General features: G+C 40.2%; 1 protein-coding gene across 1 annotated transcript in view; it reads left to right on the top strand.

Annotated features, from left to right (window-relative positions):
- The window catches only part of KCNB2 (potassium voltage-gated channel subfamily B member 2), a 396,540-nt gene that overhangs the window by 141,944 nt on the left and 234,762 nt on the right, over window positions 1-19,834 (top strand). The gene's annotated exons all lie outside the window — the stretch shown is intronic.

The raw sequence follows: 19,834 nt of genomic DNA, 5'->3' as shown, positions 1-19,834 counted from the left end.
TTTAATGGGTATAGAGTTTGGGATGATGATAAAGTTCTGGAGATGAATGGTTGTGATGGTTTCACAACATGGTGAATGTACCTGAGGCCACTGAACATATCATTTTATCATATAATTTTAACATATAATCATTTTAGGTGATACACCTAAAATGATTAAAATGGTAGATCGTATGTCAGATATATTTTACCATAATGAAAATATTAAGTAGAAATAACTATTAATTAGGAAGTTCATCTGATATGTTGCATGGTTGGTCAGATGTCTGGGCTGCCCACCTCTTCAGAAAGAACTAGCATGGTGTTGTATCATACCAATAAGGTCAAAGGCTATTCAGTCAGATGCATGAGTCCTAAAGTACATCTCTTATGGCTATGGGGCAAGTTAATTAAACTTTTCTTACCCTTAATTTTCTCTTCTGTGAATGACCCTGATGGTATCTACCTAGAAAGATTGTCTCAAAGAATTAAACATTTTAGAGTTAAGAAGTTATTCTTCACTGATGCTTTGAATTTTTTTTTTCATTTGGTTTGCTGTACACTGCTTATGTCAACAACATCTTAAGTTGTAGGTTTCCTTAGAGATCAAGGATGTCTCAAGGTCCACTTAAGTTTTGAAAGAGTATAATGGCATTTTGAATCTAGTTACTTCCCATTTGCAACTTTAGGCTTTCGAGGAGGTAATGTACAATAATTAGATTTTACAGACATAATAGTTTCTATTCATCAGAACCATTAGCTCATCAGAGAAAAATTCAGTGTAAATAAAAGGAAGCTTTACAGATATCATCCATGACAAAGATTGTAGTTCTCTTTATGAATAAGGACAATGTGAAGCTATTCGCTTAAATCACCGGTGATGGAAGACATGCCATTTGTGTTTGTAGCCCTAGCATTTGGCGCAAAGTAAGTGTTTGATAAATGTTTTGAGTGGAAAGGAAAAAACCCTAATTTCTGACTGACTGGAGAAGGATATTTGTAGGTTAAAAACTACATACAATAGTGTAAGAAGATTGAATAGTTAAAAGAATTGTTAGAACAGCTTATCTGTTGCTACTGCAGACTGCTGGATGAAGTCTTATCGTATAAAAAAAATGGGGATTTTTTTTTTCTTGTTTAAAAGCAAAAAATGGTATTATATGGTTATGAGAGATCAAACATGTTCCTGAAACAACCCAAAAGTAACTGCTATGATTCCAGTTTGTTGGATAGGTTGACTATTCTGAATTTTAGTCATTCCCTTTGCTAAGGTACAGCTAAATGTAGAAATGACTAATGGGGGCTTTAATACCCCCTGTGTACATTTTGGAAAATAACAGTGTGAGAGGAAAAAAAAGGATTGTTTTCATCACAAAGCAAGGTTGTATATGTAGGTACGTTGGGGGAGACAAAGTTAATAAAAAGTGTTTAAGTATCTTTGCCAAGAATTTTTTTAATCAAAGCTTTTATGTTTATGAGTTTCCTGATGGAAGCAATGAGCACAGTCTTTGCTCAATTTGTTTCAAAGCAATATTGAGGAAAATTGAACAAAATATGCAATAAGAAAAAATTCTGTGCCAGTCCCCAGGGTATGAGCATACTGACAGTGTAATAGATGTTTTCCATTTCCATTTCCCTGTGTCTAGAGTTCTAGGTGGTTGCAGACCATATTTTACCCTTGGTCCACTCCCACCATTTGCACTGACCTTAATGGGAGGCTCATTGCAGAAATAAGGCAGTCTGTAGTCCTATATTTATATATAGAATGAGATCATTCTATCTGGTATAAGAGTTCCATTGCCTCTCATTACACACTCAAGATGGACCAAAAATGCTAATAACAATTATGTGAGTGATTCAGAGAAGAATTAAGCCTCAGGAAAGTGTAACATTGGAAACATTTACTTAAGGCAGGGATGTTTTCACTAAAACAGCAATGAACATTCCAAAAGAGTTGCATTGTTTTTTATCACATCTGTCTATCACATCCACCTCCCCAACCTGGTCTTCACATAGGCACAGAAATTCTTTGGAGTTACGGGTGAAAATTGTGGGGGAAATGACAGTATTTCTTTTGCCAAGGTCTCCATTGCAAAATCAAGTCAGTAACGGCTAACATGAGGGGCTTGAAATAATTCATTTAAACATAAAGTTATTGAGGCCAATGAGCAATACGCATTCACCTCAATTCCCATGGGTAGTAAAATTGTTGTGCCTCTGTTCTGGGGTTATTAAAATCCCAGAGGATCTCAAGAAGACTCCGTCATATTTCTCCTAGCTTGAGGAAGGTATCTATTTCTGATCTGTAAGATCTGCTTCCTATATTCTTGTGCTCATTATCTCCTCCCATTATCTAAAGTTTACATAACCATTAACCCACCATTCTAGCTAGTATTAGAAACTCCTTTGTATTCACACAAGATCGTAATTCCTTAATTCCTTAAATAGTAATCCCAATGGGAGTTTTGCTGAATGGCAAACACTTTTTTTTTTTTTAATGTAGTAGAATTCACATTTAAGTGTAGTAAGACTTAAAATTTGAGTGGCCAGTATTCGGTAGAGGTTAAGATTAGTTGGGGAATCAGGAGTTGACCTTAGGATGTTAACATTGCCTTTTATTTCACTGAGAAAATGGAAACAATCGAAGGAGCACTCCCACAAACTCACCACTGATATGGCAGCTAACCCTCTACCTGCATCTGAATCCATATACGTGCCCCTTGGCTTCCTCCTCTCACAAACACCACCTTTTCTCCTCTGTGTTGGATCCTGTTATGAATTGACTTGTGTCCCTCCAAAATTCTTATGTTGAAATGCTATCCCTAGTGCTCAGAAGGTGCCCTTATTTGGAAACAGAATTGTTGCACATCAGTTATGATGCGGTCATGCTGGATAGGGTGGGCCCCTAATCTAATGTGACTGGTGTCCTTATGAAAAGGGAAGATCTGGACACAAAAAATACTGTGAAGACTGGATTTACACAGCCATAAGCCAAGGAACTAGCAGAAGCTGGAAGAGAGGCAGGAAACAGATCCTTCCCTAGCAAGCCATGGGAGCATGGCCTTGCCAACACCTGAGCCTTGGACCTGGACCTCCCGCCTCCAGAACTGTGAAACGATAAATTTCTCTTGTTTAAGCCACTCAGTTTGTGGTACTTTGGGGCAGCCCTCCAGAGGCTGATACAGATCTTGCCCCTTTCCCCACCAAGCTGTTGTCCTGGCTAGCATTCGTAAGTCCTCCCCTCCACTTGGACCATCTTCATTGGTACACACACACACACACACACACTGTACTCCAGCTAGGGCACGTGACCTCCAGCTGTTTCTTCACTCCCTCTTACTGAAAATCATTAAAAAAAAAATGTTTTGATTCCTTGGTCTACCTCTTCTCCATTTTCTTCGAAACTAGCTCCATTTGGGCTTTTATCAGAACTGGTCTTGACTGCTGCATTGTCAGATCCTGTGTAAGCATCTAAGACTCTAGGACACCATTCTATCCTTGTTTTTCTCCTGACTCACTGGCCACTCTCTCTAAGTTCCCTTACTGCTTCATCCCACTTTTCTGCCCATAATCATTTGTGTTTCAATGATATCTCAATAAAGCTGTTATAAAAATACAACTGCTGAGTGCTTCCCATCTCGGTCCCCAGACTTACTAAGATTCTTTGAATCTACATTCATTTTTAGATGATCTTATCCAGCCTCCCTGCCTTTAAATAAAATATCAGGATGCTGAGGCTGCCATGTTTATCTTCAGCTTGGACCTCACCCCTGAACTCAGTAATTGTGGATCCAACTACTACTGAGCATCTCTAATAAGAATCTCAAGGTAAACCTGTCTTCCCCCAACATCTTCTTTCCCAGTCTTGTAATTGGTAATTCCATTCTTTCTGGTGTGTAAACGAAACATTTTGGAAACCCTTTAACTACTGTTTTTCTTCTGTCTCACATCTATTATTCTGGAAGATCCTGTTGGCTCTACCTTTGGAACATCCAGAATCCAACCACTTTTCCCCACCTCCACTGCCTGTGCAAGCCACCATCATCTCATTTTGTTTATCATAAAGCCTCCTAATTGAAGATGAACCATGTTAATAATTCCCCTGTAGTCTACTCTCCATTTAGCTGCCTGGGTGATCCTTTCAAAACAGTATAGACCATGTCACTATCTTCAGAGGCTTCCATGTCACCACTATCCAAAGTCATTATCATGACTGAGGGGCTCCATAAGATTTGTTCCTCACTCACTCTGGCCTTGGTTTTGTGTGATTTGGTTTGGTTTCCAAGCATGCCACATGTGATCCTGCTTCTGGGCCTTTGCACCCGCATCTTTCTCTGCCTTTGATGTCTTCCTGCTACGTTGTTGCTACTCTCTTCTTTACTCTCTTTAAGTGCTCAGATGTCATCTAACTGGAGAGCCCTCTATCCCTCTTACCTAATTTTATTTTTTTTTAAAGATTTTATTTATTTATTTGACAGAGAGAAATCACAAGTAGGCAGAGAGGCAGGCAGAGAGAGAGGAGGAAGCAGGCTCCCTGCTGAGCAGAAAGCCCGATGTGGGGCTCGAACCCAGGACCTGGGATCATGAACTGAGCCGAAGGCAGCGGCTTAACCCACTGAGCCACCCAGGCGCCCCCCTAATTTTATTTTTAAAGAACACAAAAAACTTCAAAAAGTAAGGAACTTCCATTTGTGTCACAAATATATATTGAATGCATTACTGCATGATCCAAGGTTAGCCTGCTAAGGTTACACTGCCCAGTAGAGCCTGGTGTTTCTGTAGCTATGATACATCCTCCAAGGATCCCGCCACATATCCCTACATGGATTCTTATGATAATGCCCTCTGAGGAATGTTTCTTTATTTTCATGGTGTCTGGGTGAGTGCCCCTCACATGGTAAATGATTTTGAATGACTTAAGTGTGGAGTTGGTTTTTAGGCCTTGGATTTTTAATCTTGAGCTCTAATCCTGAGCGAAATTGATCCTGCAATAACCTTGTTCCATCGAAGATTTGTTTTAAAGAGATTTATGTTGCCCATCTTCCTCAACATGATAGCTAAATCATGTTTTAAAAGATCCAGGGGACACGGTGAAACCTCAGTTAATAAGCTAAACAATAAAAGGAATAGTCCACTTTTAAGGAGTAGCATGGACATCGTTCCTCTTTTTATATAGGTTTGCAGAAGATAATTATGAACTTGTTTTTTTCCATGTGTATTAATGGGACATCATCTTTATGTCTGGCAGGAGCCTCTCATTACAGGATAACTAGATTTTTCACTGGATCTTGGTCCACAACACTTTGCACATTACATTAGCATTTCTTGAGTTTTTCCAGTGAAATGCTTCTGGTATCAGAGGATAGCAACATACATTCCCAAAAGTCTGGCTGCATAAACCAAAGGAGTCAAATTCAAAAGTGGTTCGTGTTTTATTATAAAAACAGTGTGGAATTTTCCATTCTACTCTATAATAAGCCCATGGAGTTTTTATGTTTTGACATAAAATATTATGAGATATTTTAAGTTCAATTATTTACATTTTTTCCTGAATCCTCAAAAGTAAATTAAAGATGAACCATGTTTATCCTGTGGCTTTGAGTAGCCCCTGGTACCTGGCATCATTTTATACCCCTGATCTGGGACTGACTATGTGATCTCTAGAGAACAGCAGAATTGACCATCCTTGTTAGATATGGCCCTGACGGCTATCGAATCAATCCAGCTGCCTAGGAAGGCTGTTCTCTGATTGTAAGCTGTTTTTGGCAGCTGATAACTTCCTGTCTGATCCAATCTTCATCTCTAATGGATGGTGCATCACGGTGTAATGGGTCCTGTTTTATCCATCTTAGGCCAAGATCAATAATGCAGCTAACATTCCAAAGGCTCATATTATACCCAGATTTCACTCTTGCGTCACCTCCTTAGCATAAAACTTAGCTTAATAATATTGATTTGCTTACTAAGACTTTAACTACCTGGATTTCTAGAGCACTATAACATACTTTCAGCTTTCATACATTTAAGGGTTTACCCGGGTCTGTACTCCAGGGAATGAGGCCTTAGAGGACACCTGCATGAGCTTACAAGTGAAGGGTCAGAGCATGGAGGAGTAAGCAGGATGGGCTAAGGAATGGAGATCCCCATGTAAGGAGCCATAGGAGGTCAAAGAAGAAAGGTAAGAGGGGTCAGATTATGGAGGAGTGCTACATCTCACCTTCTCACATGGCCTTTAATGCCCGAGTGCTGATTTTGGAATTTCTTGAGTAAAAGCAAGGAGCCTTTGGAAGTTTTTGATCCAGAAAGTAACATGATTAATGCAGTGTCTGATGAAATTTAACATGGTGATCCTATCAGGGATGCTGTGGAGTGGAACAGGTGAAGCAGGTCTGGGCATGGGGCAAGGAGGCATCGCAGGGTAGCAAAAAGTGTGGATTTTGGAGCCACTTTCTGGCTATGAGGCCTCACATATAAAGTTAGGACATGACCCACCTCACAAGGTCTTACTGATGGCTAATGAGACAAGAGATAACAGTGTTGAGCTGAGTGTCATGCCAGGCCCTTGAAATACTAGAGGCAGAATGGCATAGCTTGGACTCTGAAACCTACTGCCTGGGTTTAAATTTTGGCTTAGCTACTCTGTGCTCGATGGAGCTTACTACACAATCCTTGACTTCTCTAAGCCTTATTACCTCCTCTTAGAGGACAGGGATAATTACAGAGCCTACTTCAAAAAGCAGTTGTGAAGATTAAATATGCTAAGCACCCAATTGCTGCTCTCTGTTTTATCCCCCTGCCCTCTTATCACAGCCTCCAGACTGGGCGCCAAACGAAATCAAAGAGCAGACATGGCAGAGGTGGACAAGAACTGAGAGCTTGTCTTATGTAAAGAGTGATGCAAAAATTAAGCCAAAGACAGCCCTCAGAATGGTTAAGTTAGCAGGGAAGAGGAAATCAGGAAGTAGAGTGAGTTTGGTTTGGGGGATGAGATGATATGGTGGGAGATATTAAACTTGAAGTAACAGTGTAACTTCCCACTGGGAATAGTAGAGGTTTATTGTTAGGCCAATATCAACTTCAAATGATGACCTTGTTATTGGGTCAACGTAATTTATTTTCAGTATGTTGAAGTTGGTTGTTGTTAATATTTTCACCAAGGGATTGTCAACCCAAAGTTGCCAGTTATACTCTTTGAGGGACAGTGGAGCTTCATAGACTTTCCCATGTTAAAATAATAATAATAATAATAATAATAATAATAATTCCCATGTTAAAAAAAAAAAAAAAAAATAATAATAATAATAATAATAATAATGTAGGTGGAGGGGATCATCTGATTCAACCCCCTCATTCTTTGGTTGAGTAAATGAGGATTTACCAAGGTGATTTGCTCAGGGACATACAGCCACTAAGAGGATAAGCCAGATGGGACCCCTGACCCCCAGGCTCCGCTTGCTGCTCTTGGGATGACATCTTGCTGCCTTTCATACCTGGCTCTTTACATATTAAACTCTACTACTATTGGGTAGATGCCAGCATTAAAGAGCAAAGTATTTTTTTGTTTTTGTGTGTTTTTTTTTAAATCCCCTAGACTAGCTATATAGATTCTGACTGCTAATTCTAGAGTAACCTGCATCTCAGGTATGGTACTCTTTGGCAGTCGATGTTGGGAGAGTGGCCCAGTAGAGACTCTGGGCTTTCCTAAGTGAGATTTCTTCTCATAAAAAAGAATGCCATCTTTGATCTGGAGGATAGCTATTTATCTTTTCAGCAGGAGTTCATCTGGCAGCAAGCAGAGCTTTCAAGACAGGAACACATACATGGCCCTCGAGTGATCCTTTACTCTTCTCTGGAATGCAACAGGAGGTACCAATGGCCACAGGAAGAAAGACTTACCATTCCGGTGTTGTAATCCCAAGTGAAATGTATTTCTGTTCACTTTTAGAGAGATGGTCCCTGGGCTCATGAATCCCTCCAAGGTCTGGCTGAATGTATGTAGACATGGATCAGTTAGGTTGAGTTTTCTAGGAGCCTTTGCCCTTCCGGTTATCACATGGGTTTCTTATGCTCTGCGCTGGTACAGCCTTGATGAAGAAGTCAAATGCGATGGTCTCTTTTGCACGATGGATAGAAATGTGGTTCTTTGGTCTCTTGTTGGACCACCTCCTCACAGAGTACAGTGTTTGTGCCCCTGTAAGTTTTAGATCTGCTTCTGCTTAGGATGTAACCTTCTCCTCATCAATGTTAGCAATATCTCCCTGTTTGTCTCTGCTTTCCCAAAGTCTCCAGCGATCCTGCATCTTTTCTGAGGGTCTCGGAAGACTGATTTTAGCCCCGTAGGTGAAGTCCATCTTCAGCACATTCTACTGCATCACAGTGATCCTGCTGTTAGTCAGTCATTCTCAATCTGTCAAAAGGGACCTGCCTGCTCACCCCTTGGTGTGACTGCAGCTCACGGAGAATGGAGGCTTTCCCAGATTGCAGCTATCTGCCTGGAGAAATTGAGTATGTGTGGGGCTGCATCTTCTCCCAGAGCATCAGCAGGCTGCCTGGTTTGGCGTGGGGAAAGCAGTACCTTGACCCACGAGAAAGGCTAACCTCTTAACTAAAGGAAAACCTGAGATGAAAGAGAGTGACTTAGGATCTCTGATCCTTCAGTTGGTGTTTTTTTTTGAAAACTCTCTGATTCTGGGGGTGAAGAATCACATTTTAAAGTCTTTATGTCTCATCAGTTAACCAAGACATTGGACTTCAAAGGCTGTGCCAAAAAGGGTTTCTATTTTCCTATTTTCTGGACATGTACATTTAGTTTTCTTGAGATAATGTGCTAATGTTACCTGATTATCTGATTTCTGTGTGTGACATAATTCCTTTTAGAAAATAACTAAGGCAAAGCTTTTCAAATATATATTTTGAGTTCAGGCCATGATAAATATCCTCTGGAGTATGGTTATCTGGTATTTTCTCCTGAAAACTCAACATGACTTATTCAGTAGTTATAGACCAAGGCAACAAAATGTCTTATACTTCAATAAATTATGTGTATGTTAATGATTGTTTTGTGCTTTCTGGAATTGAGGAAGATCTGACTACTATTATGAAGAATTTGCCAATTACCATATGAATATCATCCTGTTCACACAAGAATTTCTGTAAGCTCTAAAGTCAATTTTAGTAAATCCAGAGACTAGAAAATACCCATTATGGCTCTCTTTTCCCTGTGTCACCTGCATCAGCCTTGGATTCTTTCTTAACACAATTGCCCAGGCACTCTTTAACATGAGAGCTGAATTCTGTCACCTGGGCAGATTTGATAAAATACTATCAATGAGAGAAGATTGCTTCCAAATCCTAAACGTTACCATTGTTTCGTATTTATTGTGTATCCATAACATGTTAAGTGGAGAGAAAATCAAAAGGTTCACATGGTCTAGTACTAATGAAATAAAAAGGTGGATGCTTGTGAACATTTATCCTGACATAATGAAAAAATTCTCTTATCCTTTCTTTTGCAACATCAGGCCTTATAAAGTAAACATTAGGAATATAAAGAGACAAATAACTCCAGTCCTCTGCTGTCAGTGTTGGCCAGTGTCAGAAACTTTCTGTTACTTGTGACACATTTTTTTCTGTTTCTTCTCAAGGGTTCTGATTATTCATGTATGCAAGCATTAATTAATCCAACAAATGTTTATTGATTTCTAGGCATTGTGCCAGGCCAGTATAGCAAGATGAGGAAAGCAGTAAAAATCCATTTTTTCCACAAGCTTTTTCAGTTAGCATTGTGTGTGTGTGTGCGCGCGCGCGCATGCGTGCGCATTTGAGGAGGGCAGTGTATACAAGCAACTTTAAAAAAAAATTAAGGATCAAAAGAAAAACTAAGTTTTAGGAACACCTAAGATGAGGAAGACTCCTGGAATTTAGATGGAGGAATTACTGACCAGTCCCAGTCAGGCACTGCTTCCCGGGTGGACCGGCGCCACCTCTTGTCCATTTGTGGTCATTCTACCCACTTAACAGCTCTGAGAAGAGCTTCCAACTGGCCTGGCTTAGGTCAGGAGCCCATCCTTTAGGCAGAGAGGGCAGGGCACCTTGATTGGCCCTCCACTGTAGCCCAAATAACTCCAAAGGTCTGTTACCAAAAGAAGGAGAACAAAGTATGCACAGAGAGAGTCACGTGGGTACAGTTCCTCATGCAGTGTGAGGCATGGGTAGGGAGCTGGGGGCGGGGCACGGAGGTGGAGACTTTGGAAAGAAGGAGGAAGTTCACATAGGAGAAAGCAGCAGAAGAAGGGGTTGGGACAGACTGGCCGGGGCCAGATCAGAAAGGACTTTAAGTGGTGTTCCCGTGAGTTTGTACTTTATCCGGTGGGCAAGGGTAAAGATCCAAGGATATTAGCGTAAAAAAAATGAGTTTAAAAAGTTACCCTGCTGCTGAGGCCATGGGCAGATTAGAAGGTAAGACCAGGAGCAAGCTCATCAATTAAGAGAAATGGCAAGGCCTGTTTAAAAGCAGCACCAGTGGAGTTGGAAGGGGTCAGATTCTAGAGATGCTTGAAAATGTAGGGAATTTGGTGACTGACTGAATGAGAGACAGGAAAGAGAAGTAGAATTCTGAGTGGCTCTCAGGTTTCTGGCTTGAGTCAAGTGTGTGGTCACTAAGAAAAGAAATGCAAAAATAAGGTGCTGCGCTGTAACAGGTTGACTTGGTATTTCTCTGGGACTTCCAGCTACGGCTAACCCAGGGGGCAGTAGTGTACAAAGATTTAGGGACGAGCTCAGAGGTCAGGCCTGGAGATTGGGCTGTCGGCATATATATAAGTATAGTTGAGCCCTTGATGCAGGCAAGATTGTCCAGGGTGAGAGTGAAAAGGGATAAGAAAAGCAAATTAAAGTCTCTGGGAATCGCAATATTTAAGAGACAGGAGGAAGAAGAGAGGCCATGAGGGAAGAAGAAATATCTCATCTGTCCCTGCCTGACCCCTCCCTACCCTCAAACTCTAAGTAGGTTTGATAAATCTGTAGAGATTCAAATAAACCCGTTTCTCTAAAAAAAGCATGTCTCTAGTACAGTACATCCTGGTACCATGGGGAGCTTTGAATATGTGAGATTTGAAGAGAATATTTGATCAGTGACCAAGAGCTGAAAGCAGCCATCACTAAGAAGCCTTAGAATTTGTTGAGAACTGGACCAACAGAATTGCATTCAGAGTGCATCAGAAAGCCACTGATGAGCTGTGTGCTTCTACACTGACATATCCAGGCAGATGTATTCAGGTTTATTTCACGAGGTCCACCCGACATATTTTAAATGTCACCTTGATTGTGCTTTTACCTTCTGAATAAACACAGCCATCCTTATTCCCTTATACTCGTCATCCTTCATCTTTAAATAACTTACGTCAAAACAAATTTAGGAGGTTTCCAAGCAATGAAAAAAATTGCAATTTCACTAAGGTCAAGGGAAGCAGGAAACATTTTTCTCAGGTACGACAGGACTCCGTTGATATTCTGAAACGTATGTGTTGGAGTCAATTTATAATATGCTCTTTCAACGAATTAGAAAAAAGCTTCTAACATACAGCCACTGTGAAAGGCCATCCTGATATGTATATATCTCAGAAGAGAATGACTCTGGGTTGGGATACCTCACTTAGTATCAACACCCCATATTGTTAAAATTTTCTTTCTTATGGTGCTTTTGATAACTCATTTTTCTTCTGAATTTTAAAAACAATATGTACAAAATGCATCTTCATAAAGACTGGGGAAGTTTTCAGCTAATTCAGTAACAAGGATTTATTGGAGTTCCTGCTATATGCCATGCCTTGTTCTGGGAGATGGAGGTACCATGTTGAATAGGAGCAACATAGCTCCTGTCATCTTAGCTTACAGTCTACATAGTAAGACGTATGCACAGTAGGGGCGCCTGGGTGGCTCAGTGGGTTAAGGCCTCTGCCTTTGGCTCGGGTCATGGTCCCAGTGTCCTGGGATCGAGCCCCGCATCGGGCTCTCTGCTCAGCGGGGAACCGGCCTCCTCCTCTCTCTCTCTGCCTGCCTCTCTGTCTACTTGTGATCTCTATATGTCAAATAAACAAATTTTTTAAAAAAATCTTTAAAAAAAAAAAAGACATATGCACAGTATTAAAACACAAAGAATGATGAGTGCTCTGCCATTGCTGGTCCAGAGAGTCATGAGAGCATGCAGCAAGAAGCTACTTGTGGGGGTCAAAGAAAGGAACCCAGGAGAAGGGGTGTTCAAGCTGCAACCTGAAGGTAAGTGGCAGAGGAGGTGGTCAGAAAGGGAAGACAAAGGGAACAACAGTGTGAGAAGGTCCAGATGCCAAAGAGAACGTGTTTGTAGAAACAGAAGAGTTCAAGATGCCAGAAGGGGTAGAGTTCTCCTGATGTCAGTTCTTTTTGTTTAAAACTTTGTCTCTAAGATTATATTTTTCCCACCCGAAACACACAATTTCTCAGTGTATTGCTTTGTCAAGACCTTAACCTTTCGCATAGCAAAATACTCTATCCTCAAGATGGAGTTTGCAGTGTAAGTCTGTTATATCTGACACAAAGGTCCTGATATTCATCTTCGAAGCTCTGTTTGGGCTTCTCCAAGTTAGCAGTGTGTGATCATTCTTTTGGGGGTAGTTTTTATGTGAGAAACATGAAAGAGAATGAGAAGCAAAGCTACAGAGCTGTAAGGTGATATCGAAAAAAAGCAGTCAATAAATTATTTTGCCAGCATGGTAAGCGACCTAAAAACAAACTTAACCTCAAACATAGTACATCATTGAGTGTCCGGCAGTGACCTCTAAGAAAATGTTTCTTGTCACCAGGTGATAAGTAATTTTCTATGTCTGGAAATGATTGTTCACCCCATGGTAGAATTACATATCCTGGGTGATTTTGTTTAGAAACAGAGCCCTGAGGCACAGAACTGAGAGATTAAACCCATATCATGTTTACACAGATCAATACTTAGAATTAAATGTGTATCCTAAATAGCCATCTTCAAATTACCTTGCTCTCCAGTACAGTGGTCTTCTTCCAGATTTGATGGCATAGGATAATGAAGATGAGATGTCCACGAAATTCCTGTAGAATTCCCTTGAGTGGTCTGATCCACATGAGTGCCCACCTCCTAAGATTAATTACCCAGGAAGCTTGGTGTGAAGTCACTTGGGAATGGTATTGAGAATGATGAAAAGTGTCTTCTCTCACTGACAGGAAGCTGATGGTGTCTTTGTAAATCTTTGAAATGAATGAATAGGATTCAACTCACTCTTTGATATTGATAGGTCTTGATAGTAACATACTGGAATACCTGTTCCTGAAAGCAAAACAATTCTTAAAAACTAATTAATCAATATAAGTCTTTTTATAGTATTTTTGGAGCATTTTTTGGAAGAGTGTTAGTGTTTTTCCTCTCAGCTCTATTGTCATCAACCAGAGAAAATTTTAAGCAATCTATGAGAAAATAATAGAAAATTTCCCTCACTAAAACATAATTTTATTTTGTGTGTGTATCATATTTAGCCTGTTTTCAAGCTTGACCTGTCATCTTTCTCCCTCAGTGATGAGAACGCTGTCTAAGGAGATTTATTCTTTGTCATTTCCAGCCAGTGTGCTGCCTTGCGGGGTGAGTTGGGGGGGTGCATATGATTTTCTCTGTGTGGAAGGGTTGCAACAGTAGAACTCATTAACAATAAGACCACAGTGATTATCATATGAAAATAAAGCATGGTCTAAGTATTGTGCAAATTAAGTCTAAAGACACAAACTGTATTATTCCAGATAATTTAAAGTTTAGTTCTTTCAAACAAATTTTATTTCAGTATTTCATTTTAACCTTCGTCAGTTTCATTTTGACCTCCAGTGGTGATAGTTCTACAACATCATATTCTAGAAAGCTATTATGGCCTTGGAAATGGAGACACTGGTTCACATTATTTTATCTGAGTATCTTTTTGTTGTTGTTGTTGTTTGTTTGTTTTTTGTTTTGTTTTAAGGCTGGTAGAGTTGCCATATGGAGAAAGTATGGAACAACTCATTTTTAATTTTTTTTAAATAAACATGTAATGTATTATTAGCCCCAGGGGTACAGGTCTGTGAATCACCAGGTTTACACACTTCACAGCAATATCTGAGTATCTTTTAAAATACTATTGGTGATGACCCCTCCACATCCCATGTCACACAAGCCCAGAGAAAGCCTGCCCTGGGTACCTGACAAGTAGCTGTGGCTGGGAGCTAGATTTGTCTATGCCAGGGGAAGAATGGGAATTCCCATGTGGGGCAGCTGGAAAACTGTTGACTACAGAGTGCAAGGCAGGCCAGAGTCTGTGATAGGAAGTACAGAGGCACCAGGAACCAGCTGAAGACCCGGTTACTGAAGATGGGATCACAGTCTGGAAGCCTGGGATGTAGAGCCCAAGAGATGGCTGAGAGCACCACTCTTATGGAAAGGGGATCCTGTCTGTCCTTCACACTCACACTGAAGTGATCTCTTTAATATTCCCATCTGATTTTCGTTCATCAACTTGAAATCCTTCATGGGATTTTAGGTTCAAAAATCTTAAGACCCTTTTTGTGATCTTTAGCTTGTCATAGTTGGCCTTTTCCGAACTTGTGTTGGTCCTGCGTTCTGACCTTGTTTCCTATGGATCCCTGGAATGCACTCATCCTCATAGTCTGCAGAATGTACACAGATTCCCCAAGTAACACAGGCTCAATCTTTTTTTTATTATTATTAAGTATTTATTTATTTGAGAGAGAGAGCACGCCCAAGCAGGGGGAGGAACAGAGGGAGGGGACCTTCAAGCAGACTCCCTGCTGAGCATGGAGCCCAATGCAGAGCTTGATCTCACAACCCTGAGATCATGACCTGAGCCAAAACCAAGAGTTAAGACGCTTAACTGACTGAGCCACCCAGTGTGCCCCCATCATGCTCTTTCTAACCTCCATGGTGTTCTTTCTGCTGGAATATCCATCCTCTTGGAGCCATCATGTGGCTAATTCCTATGTAATGTTCTTGAGTTGGTTTGTTGGAAATCATCTCCCCACCCCACAATATCTAACATATGCCTTTGTCATAGTATTCACCACAGTTTGGTCTAATTGTTTATTATTTTTACTATACTAAACCATAAACTTCTCAAGGGCAGAGACCAGGGTTCATTGTGCTTTGTGTTTCAGTGGCTGGGAAAGTGCTTAATACATACTTAAGTAAATATTGAATAAGTAAATTAATTAACTACTCTAAAGTATAATTACCATAGGAAAAAAGAGAAAGGGGGCAATTTAATTCACTCATTCTTTAATTTGTGGTGCATTACATTTATAAGTAACCTTAACATTTTGAGTCAAGATAGATGTATAGATGGATATAGAAATAAACTTATTGAGAGATAGTCTTTTAAATTTTAGTTATGTCATTTGTGTAATTGTTCACTGATACATACGTGTCAATATCTGCTGTGTCACAGCAGCAAAGTGTACATACCATAAAATTCACCTACTTTAAGTGACGTATCAGGGATCTTTTTAATGTTTTACAGAGTTTAGCAACAATTACCATGTCCTAGTTCTAGACATTTCCATCACCCCAGAAAGAAAGCTTGTGCCCATCTGCAGTCATTCCTCATTCCCACAACCAGCCCTAGGGAGCCACTAATCTACTTCCTGTCTCCATAGAGTTGCATTTTCTGGACATTCCCATAAAGGTAATCGTACAGTATATGATCTTTTGTGTTCGAGTTCTTTCACTTGGTGTCAACTTTTTGCATTCTGTCCATGTTGTGTAGAGTATATGAATGCTTCATTTCTTCTTTCTTACCGAACAGCATTCCACTATAAGAACATACCACATTCTGTTTATCTGTTCTTCAGTTGATGGACATTTAGGCTATTTCCCTTTTTTGGAATAATATGAACTTTGGAATTGAAAAAATTCTTCTGGTTGTGAGTCCTGCTTATATTTTGCATTGTTACTACAAAATCTGTCTTTTCCATTTGGTAATCAGGCTGGGACCAACTTCTTTTATTTGTGACACTGAAAGAAAACTATTCTTTTTCCCGGGATTATTTATTCCATTAACAAATCTGTGTTAAAGCTTGCTCTAACCATGAAAAAAGAAGTTCAACTTCTGAACAATTTAGCGCCATGTAGTCATAGTGGATACTGTAAGAGAGAGTTTTCCGAAGCCAGCCTGATATATTTTCTGAATTCATTGAGCTTTAAAAGATGCGAAGGACTTCATTTAAGATCGCTCACTCCCATGAATGGCTGCTGTTTAGAAATGATATGAGCGCAACGTCTTGATTCCTTAGTCTACGTAAGAGGAACCATGTGATTTGGTAATTACTGTTTCCTCTCTCCCAAGAAGCAAATCGCTGTCATTACCAACTGTCATCAATTAAGTCAACTATAATCTCAGTGTCTGTAGACCAGCTGAAGATCCCTCCTTTAGGGAAATAAAGCCAAAAATAAGTTTTCTCATTTCACAGAAAGTCTTCCTGCCTTTTACATGGTCCCCACACATGCCTGCATCTCTCATAGCACTTTGCACTTTCTGTAATTCTCAGTTTGTCACCCTCCCTAGACTTGAACCTTCTTGAGGACAGCAGCCAAGTCCTCCTTGGCCAGGGCCATCATTTCTAGAAATGCCCAATTTCAGATTTTGATGATACTTTTAACAATTTGCCACAATTATATGTGACCATTTTATTTCATGGTGACACCAAGTAGATAGCTTGTACTTCCTGAAATTAAAACTATAAAAGGATACAATGACTATTTCTTTAATTCAGATGCCACGAAGCCTCCACAGCCATCTGTTAAGTATCTTAACACAGCAGGTAAAAGAGGAATTTCACAAATACCCTCACATTTTAGAATCAGACAAGAGCAGTTGACTCTCACATTTGCAAAAGCTTCTGGTTCCATTCTTCTCAAAATGAGGACAACTGAATTTGTAGAAGGAATCTTGAGGGCAGCTAGATGCTTGTCCTATTTGAAAGATCCATGACAGACCTTGAACTTGCTACATTGATGGAGCTGCGTGTCAAGTCAGCTTGGTGCCTGTTTCATAAGATGGGCTGGTGCAAGCTCCCCTAGGCTAAGGGGGCATGCAGTCTCTTTCCCTTCTGAATTAAGTGTTTGTATAACTCAATGTTTTAAAAAATAGACTTTGTCTTCCCCAGTGCCTGTTGTTCCCTATAGTACTCCAATTTGAGCTCTAGTGGCAGATATCGCTGTGCCTCCCTGTGCACCTAACCTTCTCACAGAATAAAAATGAAGTGTCATAACTGTGAGGACACGTTCTGTCACTTTGGGCAAATAATCAGTTGACTTAAATCCCCTTAACAGCCAATGCTGAAGTTGCAGTAAAAAGGAAAGTCTTACATACTTGAACTAATGACATTTTACTGCACAATGGGAGACTCCTTCCAGCTGATAATCGGTTTTAGATCCTGAAATCTCAGAAGTAGTAAGCCTTATAATTATTCTCATGAACGTAACCAGTAGTTTTTATTCATGCATAAGGAGCTAATCTGTTTGCCGCAATAATATTCAGCCTCTGCAGGTGCCACAGGTTAATTACACGCTGTAGCATGTGTACAGCAGCTCACTAATCATTGATATCCTTGAAATTCTCAAGTGATTCTCCGGGGGAACCTGCAAGTTTCTTGATTCTCTGGGGCTGATCACCAGGGAACCTTAATGGCAGCTTATACTGTTATGATGTCATCATCTTCCAATTAATATTTACATGCTCGATTCTGTCTCATTTTTATGCCTACCTTTTTTCTTCTCCCATTTTGATATTTCACATGAGATGACTACAGATCCCTAACTTCCTATTTTGGTGCCACATAAAGTGAATTGTTTATCTGAGATGAAATAAACATGGAAATGGAGAGTGGGCATTCATATATTACTGTTTGACCATGTCTGCTGAATCTCATTATAAAAATTGAAGGGTTGCATTTGTATATTTAGTTTTTTAAATTTGTTCTTCTAGTAATTGATATGTATTGTATTGTATTTTATAAGAGTATCAATCTGTGAAGGATGGGGGAAAGCAGATCCTTTCCCCCAGAGTTTAAGAAACACTACCCTGCTCTAGCAACACCTGATTGGTGGGAACAATTGACAGGTCCCCATGTTACCCCCAACAACATGGTTTGTTAACATTAGTGAAAGTGAATAGGAAAGTTCTTCACCTCCAGTGGTCTGTGTTGTCTTCCATCTAACGTTATGCCAACATCCATGCTATGGGACAAAGAGACACTTGGGTCTTGAATTTCAGGCTTGTATCCACCAAAATGCTCCCTGTGCATAATGTCATCCCATCCTGCACACAGAATCTCATAAACTAGCTAAAACAACTTTCTGTTTATTGCTAAAACTATATTCTATATTACTGAGGTATCTTTCTAAATTGGACGTTATTAGTACTTAATATTGTATTAGTCACTGGATCTTAAAATATAGTGATGTCATTCCTAAATTGGGTAGTTTCCATTCAAAAGTGTGAACTAAGAATAAGCTTCGGCCTTTGAAAAATCTCAAGTCAGGTAGTAGTACTGCTGGTGATATGAGTCCTCCTGAGTTTTGTTTTAAGGGTTTTTGCTAATGGTGGAATTATGCAACTTGCTTTCGATAATGAAGATATGTTATGATATTATGATATCATTATCACTGACACCCCTCTCTTGGTCACCATAATTAGCTGCCTTGTCTAATTTGAACAAATGAGCACTTGAGTACCTTTTGCACTCCCTCCTTCCATTTGTGGCTGGTAGACTTTCAGTTACAGCCAGACCGTGGATGATGTCTGCGTGGTTCCGTTTGCACAGGAAAAGTGGACAGAGGCTGGGGAGATAGACTTCCTACAGCACCTTTCTCAACCTTGATTTGTTTCTGTCCTCTGCGCACAGTGAGACCACTTGTTGGAGGTCTCGAGACCGTTTTTGCGAAAGCACCATGGTACCCTGAGTGTAGTCTCTGAAAGTACACGCTCTTGTGAGAAGCTTCATCCTTCCGTGCCCTTGTACCAGGTTCTCTGGGACTAGTTGAGAGACCATGTCATACAAGGAGCATAAATCCTACTGTCTATCAACCTGCACGTCCACCCCACCACCAGGGAGAGGGCAAGCTCTGTGTTCTAAAAAAAGCAACAGCTGCCTGAACAGAATGTCACTCATTCTGCCTAGGATTGGGCCCAGGCTCAGAAATATATAGGCCGTTCATAATATTCCAGAAATACCCTAAGAATGACTTAAAACTTAGCCAGGTTAGCCTTATCTGCAGAAGCCTGCTCCTCCCAATAGTACCTGGGCTCAGGTTCAGGCTAGATAATCCCAGGGAGAAGAGAATGGAGATGCAGAGAAAAACCAGAGGACCGGGGCAGGGAGAGAGTAAGGATGTCCCTTGTCTCTGTCCTCTCCGGCACACCTGAAGCATCAACTCTGTTTACCTAAAAATCAGCAAACTGACCCCCTGACGTGCCACTGTGCTTCCCAGTTCAATATTCTGTTTTTCCTTTTCTCGAACAACAGGAAAACTTGCATTCAAATTGACCATCATTCCAACTATAATGTAGGATGTTTATCCTGAAGATGCAATAATACATGTACTTGGGAGAGAAAATGGAAACATGGTATTTAGTATGTGCATTTTTATGTCCTCTGTTGTCCTTATGAGAGGAAGAGGGATAATTGTAGCACGACTAAATTATGAACTATTAAAGGATATGGAAGTCCTTTTGGCCTAATTTAATATTTGTTTGTTTATTCTGCAAAGGTCATTTCTTAAAATATCCTCTTGCAGGCATGCAAAGCCCTTTCCT

This window comes from Lutra lutra, chromosome 4, assembly GCF_902655055.1.
Source record: "Lutra lutra chromosome 4, mLutLut1.2, whole genome shotgun sequence".
Taxonomy (NCBI): Eukaryota; Metazoa; Chordata; class Mammalia; order Carnivora; family Mustelidae; genus Lutra; species Lutra lutra.
Note: the sequence above shows the minus strand (reverse complement) of the source record. Positions and strands in the feature narration are given on the sequence as shown.